A 13,959-nucleotide genomic window follows, 5' to 3' on the forward strand; every position below is an offset into this window, starting at 1 on the left:
TACCCTTTTTCTTTCCTCTCCTTGCCTTCCTTGTCCTTTCAGAAAAATAGCTGGTTAAAAAAGATATGGGAAGCAGTACTTATTTTAGATGAGGCCTATTCTCAACATATCAAAGAAAGAAGAGAGGATGGGTTCTAATTAGTTTCAGCAGTGCTGGTTACAGAATTGCACAGGCCTTCTAGCTCCTCAGCTCAGCCTGAGGAAAGGGAATTTTCTTTCAAGGTCTTTATGCAGCTTTCTTGGCTTTCTTCACTGGAAATCGAGGAACATATAATTCACTAGTAACAGAGTCTGAGCACGCAATCTACAATTGATTTTTTATTTTTATTTTTTGAAGTAGTAGACTGCTGTCTTGGGTTTATGTGGCAAGGTTTTGGTAGCAGGGGGGCTGCAGGGGTGGCCTCTGTGAGAAGAGTCCAGAAGCTGCCCCATGTTAGATAAGAGCCAGTTCCAGCCAGCTCCAAAAAGGGACCTGCTGCTGGCCAGAGCCAAGCCAGTAAGTGATGTTGTTTGTGCCTCTGTAAGAGCATATTTAAGAAGAGGAAAATAACTGCTGTGCAACAGCAGCTGGGAGAGCGAGGAGGGAGAAACAGCCCTGCAGACACCAAGGTCAGTGAAGAAGGAGGGGGAGGAGCTGCTCCAGGAGCTGGAGCAGAAGTTCCCCTGCGGCCTGTGGAGAGGACCATGGTGGAGCAGGTTGTCCCCCATGGTGTACAACAGCGGAGCAGATTTCTACACTGCAGTCCGTGGAGGAGCCCATGGTTGAGCAGCAGGTGAAGCTGGTCTGAAGGAAGCTGCGGCCTGCTGGACCCCTGCTGGAGCAGACTCCGTGCCAGACCTGTCACCTGTGGAGAGGAGCCCATGCAGGAGCAGGTGACCTGGCAGGAGCTGCTGCCCGTGGGGGACCCGTGTTGGAGCAGTTTGCTTCTGAAGGATGGACCCTGTGATACAGACCCATATTGGAGCAGTTCTTGAAGAGCTGCTGCCTGTGGAAGCCCACGCAGTATCAGTTTGGGAAGGACTGCATCCCATGGGAGGGACCCCATGCTGGAGCAGGGGAAGAGAGTGACCATGAATGAGTAGCAGAAACAAAGTGTTATGGACTGACCACAACCCCCATTCTCCATTCCCCAGCACTGCTTGGAGGGAGGATGTTGAAGAAGGTGGATGGGGGGAAGGTGTTTTTAGTTTGCTTTTAGTTTTTCTCTGTTCTGGCCTGCTAGTGATAGGGAAGAAATTATATTAATCTCCCTATGCTGAGTCTGTTTTGCCTGTGATGATAATTGTTGAGTGATCTCCCTGTCCTTATCTCAACCCTTGAGCCCTTTGCATTGTATCTTCTTCCCCTTTCCCTTTGAGGAAGGGGACTGAGAGAGCCGTTGTGGTGGAGTTCAGCTTCCCAGCTGAGTAAAACCACCACAACTGCAGAAAAATGGACTGCATCATGGGAGAGACCATGTGGGAGGAGTCACTGGGGCAAAATGTCTGAGGAAGTAGATGGGAAGAGAGCAAACTCTTGTTCACTTAGCTTAGTATGATTGGAAGCTCTTGGATGCAGGTGGCTGGTTCAGAAGTGAAGGCTCTCAGGTGAATTTTCATTTGTGTGTATATATAACACGTAGTGCTGTGGATCTAATGTAGCCCATAGATGAAGACAGAGAATGTTGAAATGCAACAGGTTGTTGTGTTTTTCTCTCTCTAAATAATTCTTGTGGTTTTTTGTTTTGTTTTGTTTTGTTTTTTCCATTTCAGTTGCAAAAAAATGGCCTTCGGAAAAACGGCATTTTGAAAAATGGCCTTATCTGTGATTTTAAATTTAGCCCCTGGAAAAATAGCACTTTCCAACCTGCTCTAGAGAATGATGATTCTGAGACAAGCAGCAGTGATACATCAGATGATGATGATGTGTGAAGATTTCTGTAACATCTGTAGATGCTCGCTTTTTTCTCATGAAAATATGGGGATGTATTGTTTAAAACAAATCTTAATTTATGTAGTAACATGCCTCATTAGAGGAAGATTGATGGGACTTCTCTCTGAAGAAAGCAAGAAACATTGTGTTGGGTGTGTTGAACATTGCTATAATTTCTTTGTAAACAAATGTTTTAGAAGGAGGACTTGGGTTGACCCAGCATTGACTTTCTTCCTCACTGCAGCATTTCTGACTAGCAATGTGACAATGTAACAAATCAGACTTTCTCATTTAATAATAAAAACAAAAAGAATTGCAATATCATGCAAAGCTTCTGTCTTAGTGTCCAAGTATAGACTTGAAAAAAAAAGGGGCAAAAAAAAGGGCAATTTGACACAGTTTTGCTTGTCATTTCTTTCTTACAATGGAAATCCTCAAATCCACTTTGTATGCAAAAAGGGCAATGTAGAGTGCTGTCTAAAATGAGCGAAGTACGCTAAAACTCTTTTCCTTAATTGAGCTGTTCTACTTCTTCCACACATAATTGTTCTTTAGCTATTGTAGTGTAGTCATTGTTATTAATGGCAAAAAGACCTGATGTTACGGTTCCAAATTTCTAGAAGTAACCTTTAAATTGAAAGCTTTATGGGTTATTGCAAGACCCAATATGCCACAGTGAATACATTCTTGTGGGAAAATAAGTACTTTGAATTTACTATTCACCGGCAGAAAAATAATTAAACTGACTGGATTTGTCCACTACATGGAAAATAAACTGATTTACAGAGTACTGTCTCAGTGCATAGCATCAAGGGTATTGTTTTTAAATCTAGTAAGTTTCGTTTGCATTTATATTAAATGTACTCTGGCAGGAGTCATTGCATTTTGGAATGACATAAAGATATTTTTATCACCAGCTCTTGCTTTGTAGCAGCAGAAGTATGTCTATGCAATAAGCATCTCTTTTGATTATATATTTTCCACAAGGTTGTGCAAACTATGTAGCATTAATCCATGAGCACAACTGCTCTCAGTGATGTCACATACACTTATAGTACAGCTTATATAGACATTCCTCTTCAAGATATTTTTGAATTGCACTACTTTTTATAGTAAGTAATTCACAATTTTAAACTCTAAAGCAAAAATATTTATCAAGATGAGCTTTTGTCCACGTTTAACTTTTTTAGGAAAAACCTTTTTTAATAAGGTGACATCTAACAATTTTGGGCCAAAGATGTAGCGTGTTTTTCTTTTTTCCTTTTTATTAGTTTAAATAAGGGGGGTTATTCAATACATCAGGGTTTTTTTTCCATTTTTTTTCTTTGAACAAACATTCAAATGTTGGTGTAGTTTATTTTGGCACAATGCTTTCAAATATGCCGTTTTGTTGTCTAAATTTTAGAGGATAAAAATGTTTGTTTTTTTGAAGAGAAAACTGCTGTATCAGTAATGAAGTCTTTCCTACTTGTATGCCTTAAACATGTGTGGAATAATTGCCTGAGGTGACTTGGAAATTAAACTGATATTCACATTTTAAAGAAAAGGTTTTGAAAGGACTGAAGAAGCTTCCAGGGTGGAGTGCAGCTGCACTACATAGAAGTTCCCTAAGCCTCCAACCTTAGATGTTAATCACACTGGGGGAACTTGGTGTGCTAAGAGGAACGGTACGGAGTGTGGAGCGGAGTGGAGACACCGAAGCTAGGCTCTGTGATAAGATGGGAACTTGATTGTTCTTGTGCAGACCGAAACCGATAAACTTCACATTTGCTACCCTGAGCCAACGAGCTGTCATGTTTTTGACAAAATGCTGTACTGTAGTGAACTTTTCTCATTATAATATCATTATAATACCAAAACACACCTCCATCCCAAAAGCTACCCGTCTCCAAGGTGTGACCACCCCTCACTGAGCATGCGCTCTGAATTTCTCTGAAACTATACTTTCAAACAAAAGTGAGAAAACTTTGCACCAATCGTAACCAAGATATGTATGACTAGAGTCACTCAAGCTCCACCTAAAATATAGAAAATAATATAAATTGGCTTAAGAGAGAAAGGTTGTTAGGGAAGATACCATTGTGAAGGATACCTTCTGACTTCTGGGATCAGTTGACGGGCTGAGCCTCTCTTCCTCCCTCATTGGGACGCCTTTGGGTAAGACTTGAACACTTGGTTATATCAAGTGCCTCCCCGGGAAACTTAGAAATCTCTATAGAGTTGCTTTATACCTTTTAACGTGTTTATAGCCAGGCTGCGTTACTCATACTTTTGGTATTTGTATGTGCTTTGCAGACAGTGAATTTATCACCGGCAATCCAAAGAACCTGTGTACCTTTTGCTTTAATAAATTGCACTCGCCTTTAACACATCAGAGAAATTGATGTATTTGGCAGGATTGCCATGGATAAACTGCTGCAAAAATACAAATGTGCCCCTTGCCAGGTTGGGAAGGAGTGGGCTCAAAAATTTTAGAAAGATGGAGAGACAGGGGTAGAACGCATTAAGCAGTGTCAGGCTGTGCAAAAGACTGGAGTGAAAAAAGGCAAAGGTGTAATTTGTGCAGTATTAGGAGCCTGTTTGTCTTGCACTCAGCAAGAAGCTAAGGAAATTCCTGCTCCCAAACTAATTTCTGATGTGGAATATACAGCTTTAAAATTGGAAAATGTGGTGTTAAAGTCATCATTAGCCTTTGAAAGGGAGACAGGAAGAACATTAGGAATCAGAGTTGCTAAACTTTTGAATGAGAATAGTCATCTTAAACAATTGCTGGAAAGGGTTAATCATCTGTTAGATAAAATGCAACCTTCTGCTCCAGTTAAGCAGGTTCGTAGATTAATGCATAGTGCAGACCCTGAAAGTACCACGCCAGGAGAGCATAACTGCTCCTTAACTGCACGAGCTGCATACTGGGCAGGTGGTATAGATCCCCAGGAGAGAGTGGAACCACTAGAAATTAGAGCCACAGGCTATTCCAACCTGGCTGTAGCAGTACGGAAAGCAGCCTGCATACAGGTGATATATGAAAGAGATGAATTTAGGAAATCCCTGATGTTAGCCCTGTTATAAATGAAGATACAACTCAATCTGAATTTAGTAATATTTATAAAAGGCAAGTAAACAGCGCTGGGTGCACGGGGAGTCTACGCTCTACCAACACGCACACACAACCGTCGAACTTTCTAAATATATAGAACATCGCTTTTACATATTCATAAGAAACCCGAGTACGCCTATACATATGTACAATCAGAAAAGGTATCAATTGAAACATAAACATGGCAAAGTTTTCCGAATTCTGGCAAGTGTTTAACAAACAATCCTTTAAGTCTATTACTATTAATGTCCATGACTGGGGGAGCATAGTTGGAGCTGGTAATCCTGGTTGAAGTGCTCCCATATCTTCCATGACTTCATTAATTTTTCTCAGATCATATAACAGTCTCCATTTTCCATTCCTTTTCTTGATTACAAACACCGGAGAATTCCAGGGCTAGTCGTGGGAACAATATGTCTCGCTTTAAGTTGTTAAGCAACTTGGCCTTCGGGCCTTATGTATCCTATTCCTCCCGGATCGAAGGGAAACAGATCCGGCTCCTTTTCAGGGCCTATAGGGCCTGGATCAAAAGGAACGTTCAGGTCACCGGGGGCGTAACAGCAAAGTCCTGCGATGGCAGTAGCGGCGGGGGGGCCGATGGTGTAGCAGAAGGATCGGTGGATGAGCCCGCAGCTCCCTCACTGTCTGGCAAACCACACGTTTCTGATTGTGGTCCCACATGGCTCTTTAAGGCCTCAGATTGCTCGCCAGGTGCCGAGCAATCCCACCGCAACCTTGTCGTTTTTAGTAGCAGAGTCCCACACCTTGACCTCAGTTTGGTCCCATGTTTCAGGATCATAAACTGTCTGATTGTTAATAAAGAGAATAAGCTGTAAGGTTACCAGGACAGTCTTTGTTTCTAAGGACGTATGATTCCCCATAATGCGCAACTGCTTACCTTCGGCCAGCGAGGGGCAGTTGTGTGCGCGGGTCCGCTTCCCTCAGCTTGAGCTTCCTTCCAGCTCTGGTGCGCCTATTTCCAGCGACTTTCTATGCGAGCTTCCTCGAGCAGTTTGCTGAGTTTGGCCGAACCTATCTTCATTAGGCCATCAATGTCCCTGTTCCTGTCCTGGTCCCTGTTCTGTTAGCCTGTCCCTGTTTCTGTAGTTCATGTCCCTGTTTGTTTTCATCATCGAGGACAGGCTCCCTTTTTATACCATTCGCCCCACAGCAGTCCTTTTCCCCTAACTCTTCATTGGTCGAACAACTTTGCCCGGCAACCAGCAAACCCCCAGCAGCTTCCATGCCTTAACGGCTGGAGAACAAGCAACCCAAGACGGCATGGCGTCTCCCGAATCACCCTTCTTTGTTCCCTCTAAACTCTACATTCCTGATGGCCTCATCGTTAAGAGTCTGATGTTATCACCAACCATGGGGCTTGTCGACCCCCATGACCACACTCCCACATCTCCCCCTTCTTTATTAACATCAACCATCTTCTTGACACGAATTATTACTCCATATATCACAGCCCCTATCGACCCAGCTCAATTAACCCCTCTCATCCGTGGACTCCCTGATTGTCTTAAGATGTTTGTAGCAAATACCCAGGATCGCATACAAGCTGTTCATAGGGAAGGTGATTGCGTTTGTAGACAAAATCTGCACTCCCCCATTCCCACCTGGAGTGAAATTGCACAAGACATAAATAAGTATGGACGCCGAATGGACTGGATTAGTTCATCCAGTATTAAGTCCCCAGATCACTCCTGGTGAGTTCGCCAAATCCACACTCAAAATCCCAAATACCCCAAATTCAAAGAGAGGTTCAAACCTAATAAGGAACAGGGTGAGTTGTGGCGTAAGGCCCTAGATTTGGGTGTACCCTGACCAATCTTGCTTGGCATCTCTACGGAGGTTCTCCGTACATTAGTCCAATCTCTGGGTAAGGAAAATATTCCAGCTGGGGAGAATTGCCTAACTGGAAAACCCCAACCCATAAGGAAAGTACACCTGCACCAAGCCCAATTGACGAGGCAGAAGCTCAGCAAAAAACTCCTATCCCCAGGGAGGTCAGTGAGCCACCCTGCTCGGCGGGTATTAGCAATTCAATGGCTCTCTGTTGAATACTCTGACCCTACCATTGCCCTTCCCGTTGGACCCCGAAAAATATTGGTAAACTTTCTCATTGACACCAGGGCTCAAATGTCAATAATTACCCATGAGACAGCACAAACCCCGGGCATAAGACCTGGTCGACGCAGGGTTAAATTCACAGGAATCGACAGTGTGAAGAAAGAATGTCCCACCACAAAAATTTCACTCTGGCTGCCAGAGGTATGAAGATTAACCAGGGCAGAAGTATTAGTTGGTGCTGCATGTACTAATATTTTAGGATTTGACATACTGGGTGGATGAATGTGGAAACTCCCAGATGGGATGGTGTGGAGTTTCATGACACATCAAAGGGATTCAGGCACAGTGAGACTGAGTCTGTTACAAACATCCATACCCTTACCCTGCTCTCAAATCACTAATGTTCGGCAATATCTGTTGCCAGCAGCAGCACTTATGGGAATTGACGGGGTGGTAACAGAATTGGAAGAAAGAGGCATTATTAAAAGGACCCGTTCACCTTACAGTTCACTGGTGTGGCTGGTAAAGAAACCAACCGGGCAATGGCGTTTTACCATGGATTACAGACAGTTAAATGCTAACACCACGCCTTTGACTGCCGCAGTTCCAAACATGGCAGAAATAGTGACATTGATACAAGGTGCTGCCCATCCTTAGATGGCTGCCCCAAAATGAAAGTCTTCTGTGCATCTACCAATACAATCACCCCAAGCATTATACTAAACCAGGAGAATATCCTACAGGATTTCACACTGGACAACCTGTGCTGGTAAAAATGCCTCAGACTGGAACAGTAGCAATGGTACCAACTATCCCCAAAAACCTCTACGCATGGGAAGCCAAAGATTGTTCAGGAAAAGTACACCGGATTAGCACTCAGTGGATTTCACCCTCTTTTTAACCCTGCCGGTTGAATACAACCAAGCACATTTTCTTTCCTTTTGCGTTCACAGGAATCCTGAGTGGACTGCATGTAGACGGAGAATGAAAAATCAGCAGTTTGAAATGATAAAACTATGCTTTACCCTGACGTTAATGCAATCCCCTTTGGTTCATAGCCAAAAAGACCCAGAATGGCCAGGTCCCAAGCCCACGTTAAATACACTGGAATTAAGGGAACACGTGCCGTCAGGGAAAACTTAAACTTAGCTACTGTGGTTGTGCATGGAGCTGAGGTGTTTCACCATGACCATCTGGTTTCACCAGATGATTTATTGTTGTGGTTTAACCCAGCCGGCAGCTAAGCGCCACACAGCCATTCGCTCACCCTCCCACCTCCCTCTCTGGGATAGGGGAGAGAATTAGAAAGAAATGAAAGCCTGTGGGCTGAGATAAAGACAGTTTATTAGGACAGAAAAGACAGGAAAATAATAATAATGATAATAGTATTACTACTAATAGTGTGTACAAAACGAGTGATGCACAATGCAATTGCTCACCACCCGCTGACAAGCCTGTCCCCAAGCAGCGGATCCATCCCTTCCCCCCCACCCCGGCCAGCCCCCCCATATTAATTGTTCAGCATGACGTCAGATGGTATCTCATGGGCTAGGTTACTAGAAGGCAAGAGTGCTTGTGAGAGCTGAGCTACATTTAAACAGGACTTCTTCCAAGCTCAGGATCGGTGCATCCCTAAGAGTAGGAAATCGGGGAAGGGGGGCAGGAAACCTGCTTGGGTGAGCAAGGAGCTTATCGATAAGATCAAAAGGAAGAGGAAGGTCTATGGAATGTGGAAAAAGGGCCTGTCCTCTTGGGAGGAGTATAGAAGTGTTGTCAGGGCCTGCAGGGATGCAACGAGGAAGGCTAAAGCCCACCTAGAGATGAGGCTTGCAAAAGAGATAAAAGATAATAAGAAGGGTTTTTTTTAAGTATGTAAAAAGTAAAAGGAAGACTAGGGATAATGTGGGTCCCTTACTGAACGAGGGGGGTGTCCTGGTAATGGGAGACGCCGAGAAGGCGGAGGTGCTGAATGCTTTCTTTGCTTCAGTCTTTGCTTCAAGGACTCCCCCCCGGGACTCCTTGACCCTGGCGGGAGGAGAAAGGGGCTGGGAAATGGAGGGCTCCCACCTGGTTGACGAGAGAGTGGTTCGGGAGCGTCTGAGTGGGCTCAACGCACAGAAATCCATGGGTCCTGATGGGATGCATCCACGTGTGCTAAGGGAGTTGGCAGAGGTGATCGCCGAACCGCTCTCTATCATCTTTGAAAGGTCCTGGAGAACAGGAGAGGTGCCTGAAGACTGGAGGATAGCCAATGTCACTCCGGTCTTCAAGAAGGACAAGAAGGAGGATCCGGGAAACTACAGGCCAGTCAGTCTCACCTCTGTCCCTGGAAAGGTGTTGGAACAGCTTGTTCTGGATGCCATCTCCAAGCAATTGGAAGAGAAGAATGTTATGGGGAGTAGTCAGCATGGATTCACCAAGGGGAAGCCGTGCTCGACCAACCTCGTAGCCTTCTATGATGGCATCACCACCTGGGTAGACGGGGGGAGAGCAGTGGATGTCATCTACCTTGACTTTAGCAAGGCTTTCGATACTGTCTCCCATGACATCCTGATAGCAAAGCTGAGAAAGTATGGGATAGAGGAGTGGAGAGTAAGGTGGGTTCAGAACTGGCTGACTGGCCGAGCTCAGAGGGTGGTGATCGGCGGCGCAGAGTCCGGCTGGAGACCTGTGACTAGCGGTGTTCCCCAGGGGTCGGTGCTGGGTCCGGTCTTGTTCAACAACTTCATCGACGACCTTGATAAAGGAATAGTGTCTGCCCTCAGCAAGTACGCTGATGATACAAAGCTGGGAGGAGTGGCCGACATGCCAGAAGGCTGTGCTGCCATTCAGCGAGACCTGGACAGGCTGGAGAGATGGGCAGGAAGAAACCAAATGAGGTTTAACAAGAGCAAGTGTAGAGTCCTGCACCTGGGAAGGAACAACCGCATGTATCAGGACAGGCTGGGGGATGACCTGCTGGAGAGGAGCTCTGCGGAGAAGGACCTGGGGGTCCTGGTGGACGACAGGTTGGCCATGAGCCAGCAGTGTGCCCTCGTGGCCAAGAGGGCCAATGGGATCCTGGCGTGCATTAAAAGGAGCTCGGCCAGCAGGTCAAGGGAGGTGATCCTCCCCCTCTACTCTGCCCTGGTCAGGCCTCACCTGGAGTGCTGTGTCCAGTTCTGGGCTCCCCACTACAAAAATGACAGGGATCTCCTGGAAAGAGTCCAGCGGAGGGCCACAAAGATGATACGGGGCCTGGAGCATCTTCCCTATGAGGAAAGGCTGAGAAACCTGGGTCTGTTCAGCCTGGAGAAAAGAAGACTGAGAGGGGATCTCATCAATGTTTACAAATACCTTAAGTGTGGGAGACAAAGGGATTTGGCCAACCACTTTTCAGTGGTTTGTGGGGACAGGACAGGGGTAATGACCACAAGATAGAGCACAGAAAGTTCCGCACCAACATGCGAAAGAACTTCTTCACAGTGAGGGTGACGGAGCACTGGAACAGTCTGCCCAGGGAGGTTGTGGAGTCTCCTTCTCTGGAGATATTCAAGGCCCGTCTGGTTGCTTACTTGGGCAGCCTGCTCTAAGGAACCTGCTTTGGCAGGGGGGTTGGACCCAATGATCTCTTGAGGTCCCTTCCAACCCCTTCAATTCTGTGATGGGAAAATGAGAAAGGAATACCCCTTTGGCCAGTTTGGGTCAGCTGTCCTGGGTCTGTCCCCTCCCAGCTCCTGCTGCACCCCTAGCCTGCCCGCTGGCAGGACAGAGCGAGAAGCCGAAAAGTCCTTGGCTTAGTGTAAGCACTGCTCTGCAACAGTTAAAACATCAGCGTGTTATCAGCATTATTCTCATCCTAAATACCAAACACAGCACCATACCAGCTACTAGGAGGAAAATTAACTCTACCCTAGCCAAAACCAGGACAATATCCACCCCTTATTCCATACCATTTATGTCATGCTTAGGTCCCACACTTCCCAATACATTCCAATTAGTCACCACCTTCATATATGTATATAAAACGTCCACTGAGTTTGTGGAGTCTGTGACTGACTTTGGGCTCCATCTGTCCCAGCAGTCTTGCAGGGTAGAAGAGATGATGTGTGATGTTGGATGTTGGATCATCGCATGCTGAAGCTCGTTCTGGTTCCATCACGCCGCTGTGCTTGTCCAATTCTATCAGAATTCATTCATCATTATCGGCGTGGCTGTTACTGTGATACCATTAATGGGACACTGACATGTAGCAATCATGGTAGTGATGACATACAGCATTATGTAATAATTAACATAATACAATTCAACTGATGGGCTATTCTCAACCAACATCAGATCCCCTTGAGGTACACATCGGACCTCCCCATTCCTCCCCCATACCAAAGATGCTTTAACCGCTTGGCTTGCTTGATTGCAGCACGTTTCACAGTCATGAATAACCTGTCCAATAGCATGCATGGTCAGGTTCGCCCATCGATCCCAAGCCCATCTATATGTTGCATCCCTGCCTTGATGGCCTGAGGTGTCATGGGCCCATCGAGCTATAAATAATTGACCTTTATGTTGCCAGTCCAGGTCCACCTGAGCCACTTCAATCTTAGCAGCCTGATCCTCCTGCTGGTTGTTCTGATGTTCTTCAGTAGCCCGATTCTTGGGCACGTGAGCATCTACATGGCGTACCTTTACAACCAGGTTCTCTACCCGGGCAGCAATATCTTGCCACAATGCAGCAGCCCAGATGGGTTTGCCTTTGCACTGCCAGTTGCTCTGCTTCCATTGCTGCAACCACCCCCACAGGGCATTTTCTGCCATCCATGAATCTCATCAACTCATGAGTTCTTGCACTTTTCAATTTTCTCCCCCATCCCACTTGGGGGTGGTGGCAAGCAAACAAGCGTGTAGTATTTAACTGTCTGACAGGTTAAATCACAACCATTAAATAAGCAGGCAAACTGGCAATATATTGCAGCAACTTCTAACCAGGAAGTGTAAGACCATTATAGGGTAAGCATAGTGCAGAACCTAGCAAGCACCTGTTAGCAGAGCTCATATCTCCACACAACACTTTAAAAATAGATTACAGTGCAGACACATACAAGACTTGTTACAGAGTAGCCAGGGATTTTACAGTCAGAGGTAGTAACATCTATAGAATCATAGGACATCCCGAGTTGGAAGGGACCCATAAGGATCATCGAGTCCAACTCCTGGCACCACACAGGTCTACCCCAAATTTTAGACCATGTGACTAAGTGCACAGTCCAAACGCTTCTTAAACTCCAAAAGGCTTGGTGCAGTGACTACTTCCCAGGGAGCTTTGTAGCATCAGCGTACTTGCTGAGGGTGGACACTATTCCCTCATCACGGTCGTCGATGAAGATGTTGAACGATCGATGAAGATGATGAACAAAATTTCCCACAATACGACAGGACCCATCAGTGAACAGGGCATATTGCTTCTCATTTTCTGGTAGCTTGTTGTACAGTGGGGCTTCTTCAGCACGGACCACCTCCTCCTCTGGTGATATCCCAAAGTATTTGCCTTCTGGCCAGTCCATAATCACTTCCAAGATCCCTGGGCGACTGGGGTTTCCAATTTGAGCCCGCTGAGTAATCAGGGAAACCCACTTGCTCCATGTAGCATCAGTTGCATGATGTGTAGAGGGGACCCTTCCTTTGAACATCCAGCCTAGTACCGGCAGTCGGGGTGCCAGGAGGAGTTGCGCTTCAGTACCGACCACTTCTGAAGCAGATCGAACTCCTTCATATGCTGCCAATATCTCCTTTTCGGTTGGAGTGTAGCAGGCCTCAGATCCTCTGTATCCCCGACTCCAAAACCCTAGGGGTCGACCTCGCATTTCCCCATGCTCTTTCTGCCAGAGGCTCCAGGTGGGGCCATTCTCCCCGGCTGCGGTGTAGAGCACATTCTTTACATCTTGTCCTGTTATGGCAAAACCAGCCTTCAGAAGGATTTGGACTATTTTCTTCCCTTTCTTGAAAACTTCCTCTGCTGTGACACCCCACACAATGATGTCATCGATGTACTGCAGGTGTTCTGGAACTTCCCCCTGTTCCAACGCAGACTGGATCAGTCCATGGCAAATGGTAGGGCTGTGTTTCCACCCCTGGGGCAGTCAATTCCAGGTGTATTGGACACCCCTCCAAGTGAAAGCCAACTGTGGCCTGCACTCTGCTGCTAGAGGGATGGAGAAAAATGCATTAGCAATATCAACTGTGGCATACCACTTGGCTGCCTTTGATTCCAGTTCGTACTGGAGTTCTAGCATGTCCGGCACTGCAGCACTCAGTGGTGGCGTGACTTCGTTCAGGCCACGATAGTCCGCTGTTAGTCTCCACTCACCATTAGACTTTCGCACTGGCCATATGGGACTATTAAAAGGTGAATGAGTCTTGCTGATCCCTCCTTGGCTCTCCAGTTGATGAATTACCTTATGGATGGGAATCAGGGAGTCTCGGTTGGTGAGATATTGCCACCGGTGCACAGTTGTGGTAGCGATTGGCACCTGCTGTTCTTCGACCCTCAGCAACCCCACAACAGAAGGGTCCTCTGAGAGACTGGGCAAGGTAGACAACTGTTTAATGTCCTCTGTCTCTAAGGCAGCTCTGTTAAAAGCCCACCGGAACCCTTTTGGGCTCTTGAAATATCCTCTTCAGTATGCATGCTCCTTAACCTTGCCTGGAAAGCATCATTTTTGCAGCTCAGGTCAAGGTAAATAAAAGACCAAACTATTTAAAGGATGAGGTAGAAAAATGAGACTGCAACGCAATTAAGGTTGTGATGGGCACCTAAGAAAACCACCATTGCTGTTACAAATTGGAATTGGGGTTGACTAGTCAGAATTGACCTGAAGGTAAATAAGACCACAGCGCT

General features: G+C 46.1%; 1 protein-coding gene across 1 annotated transcript in view; it reads right to left on the bottom strand.

Annotated features, from left to right (window-relative positions):
• The window catches only part of LOC310888962 (vasculin-like), a 72,423-nt gene that overhangs the window by 43,229 nt on the left and 15,235 nt on the right, over positions 1–13,959 (bottom strand). The window lies entirely within an intron of this gene.

Source organism: Anser anser (assembly GCF_964211835.1).
Source record: "Anser anser genome assembly, contig: SUPER_W_unloc_8, whole genome shotgun sequence".
Lineage (NCBI taxonomy): Eukaryota > Metazoa > Chordata > Aves > Anseriformes > Anatidae > Anser > Anser anser.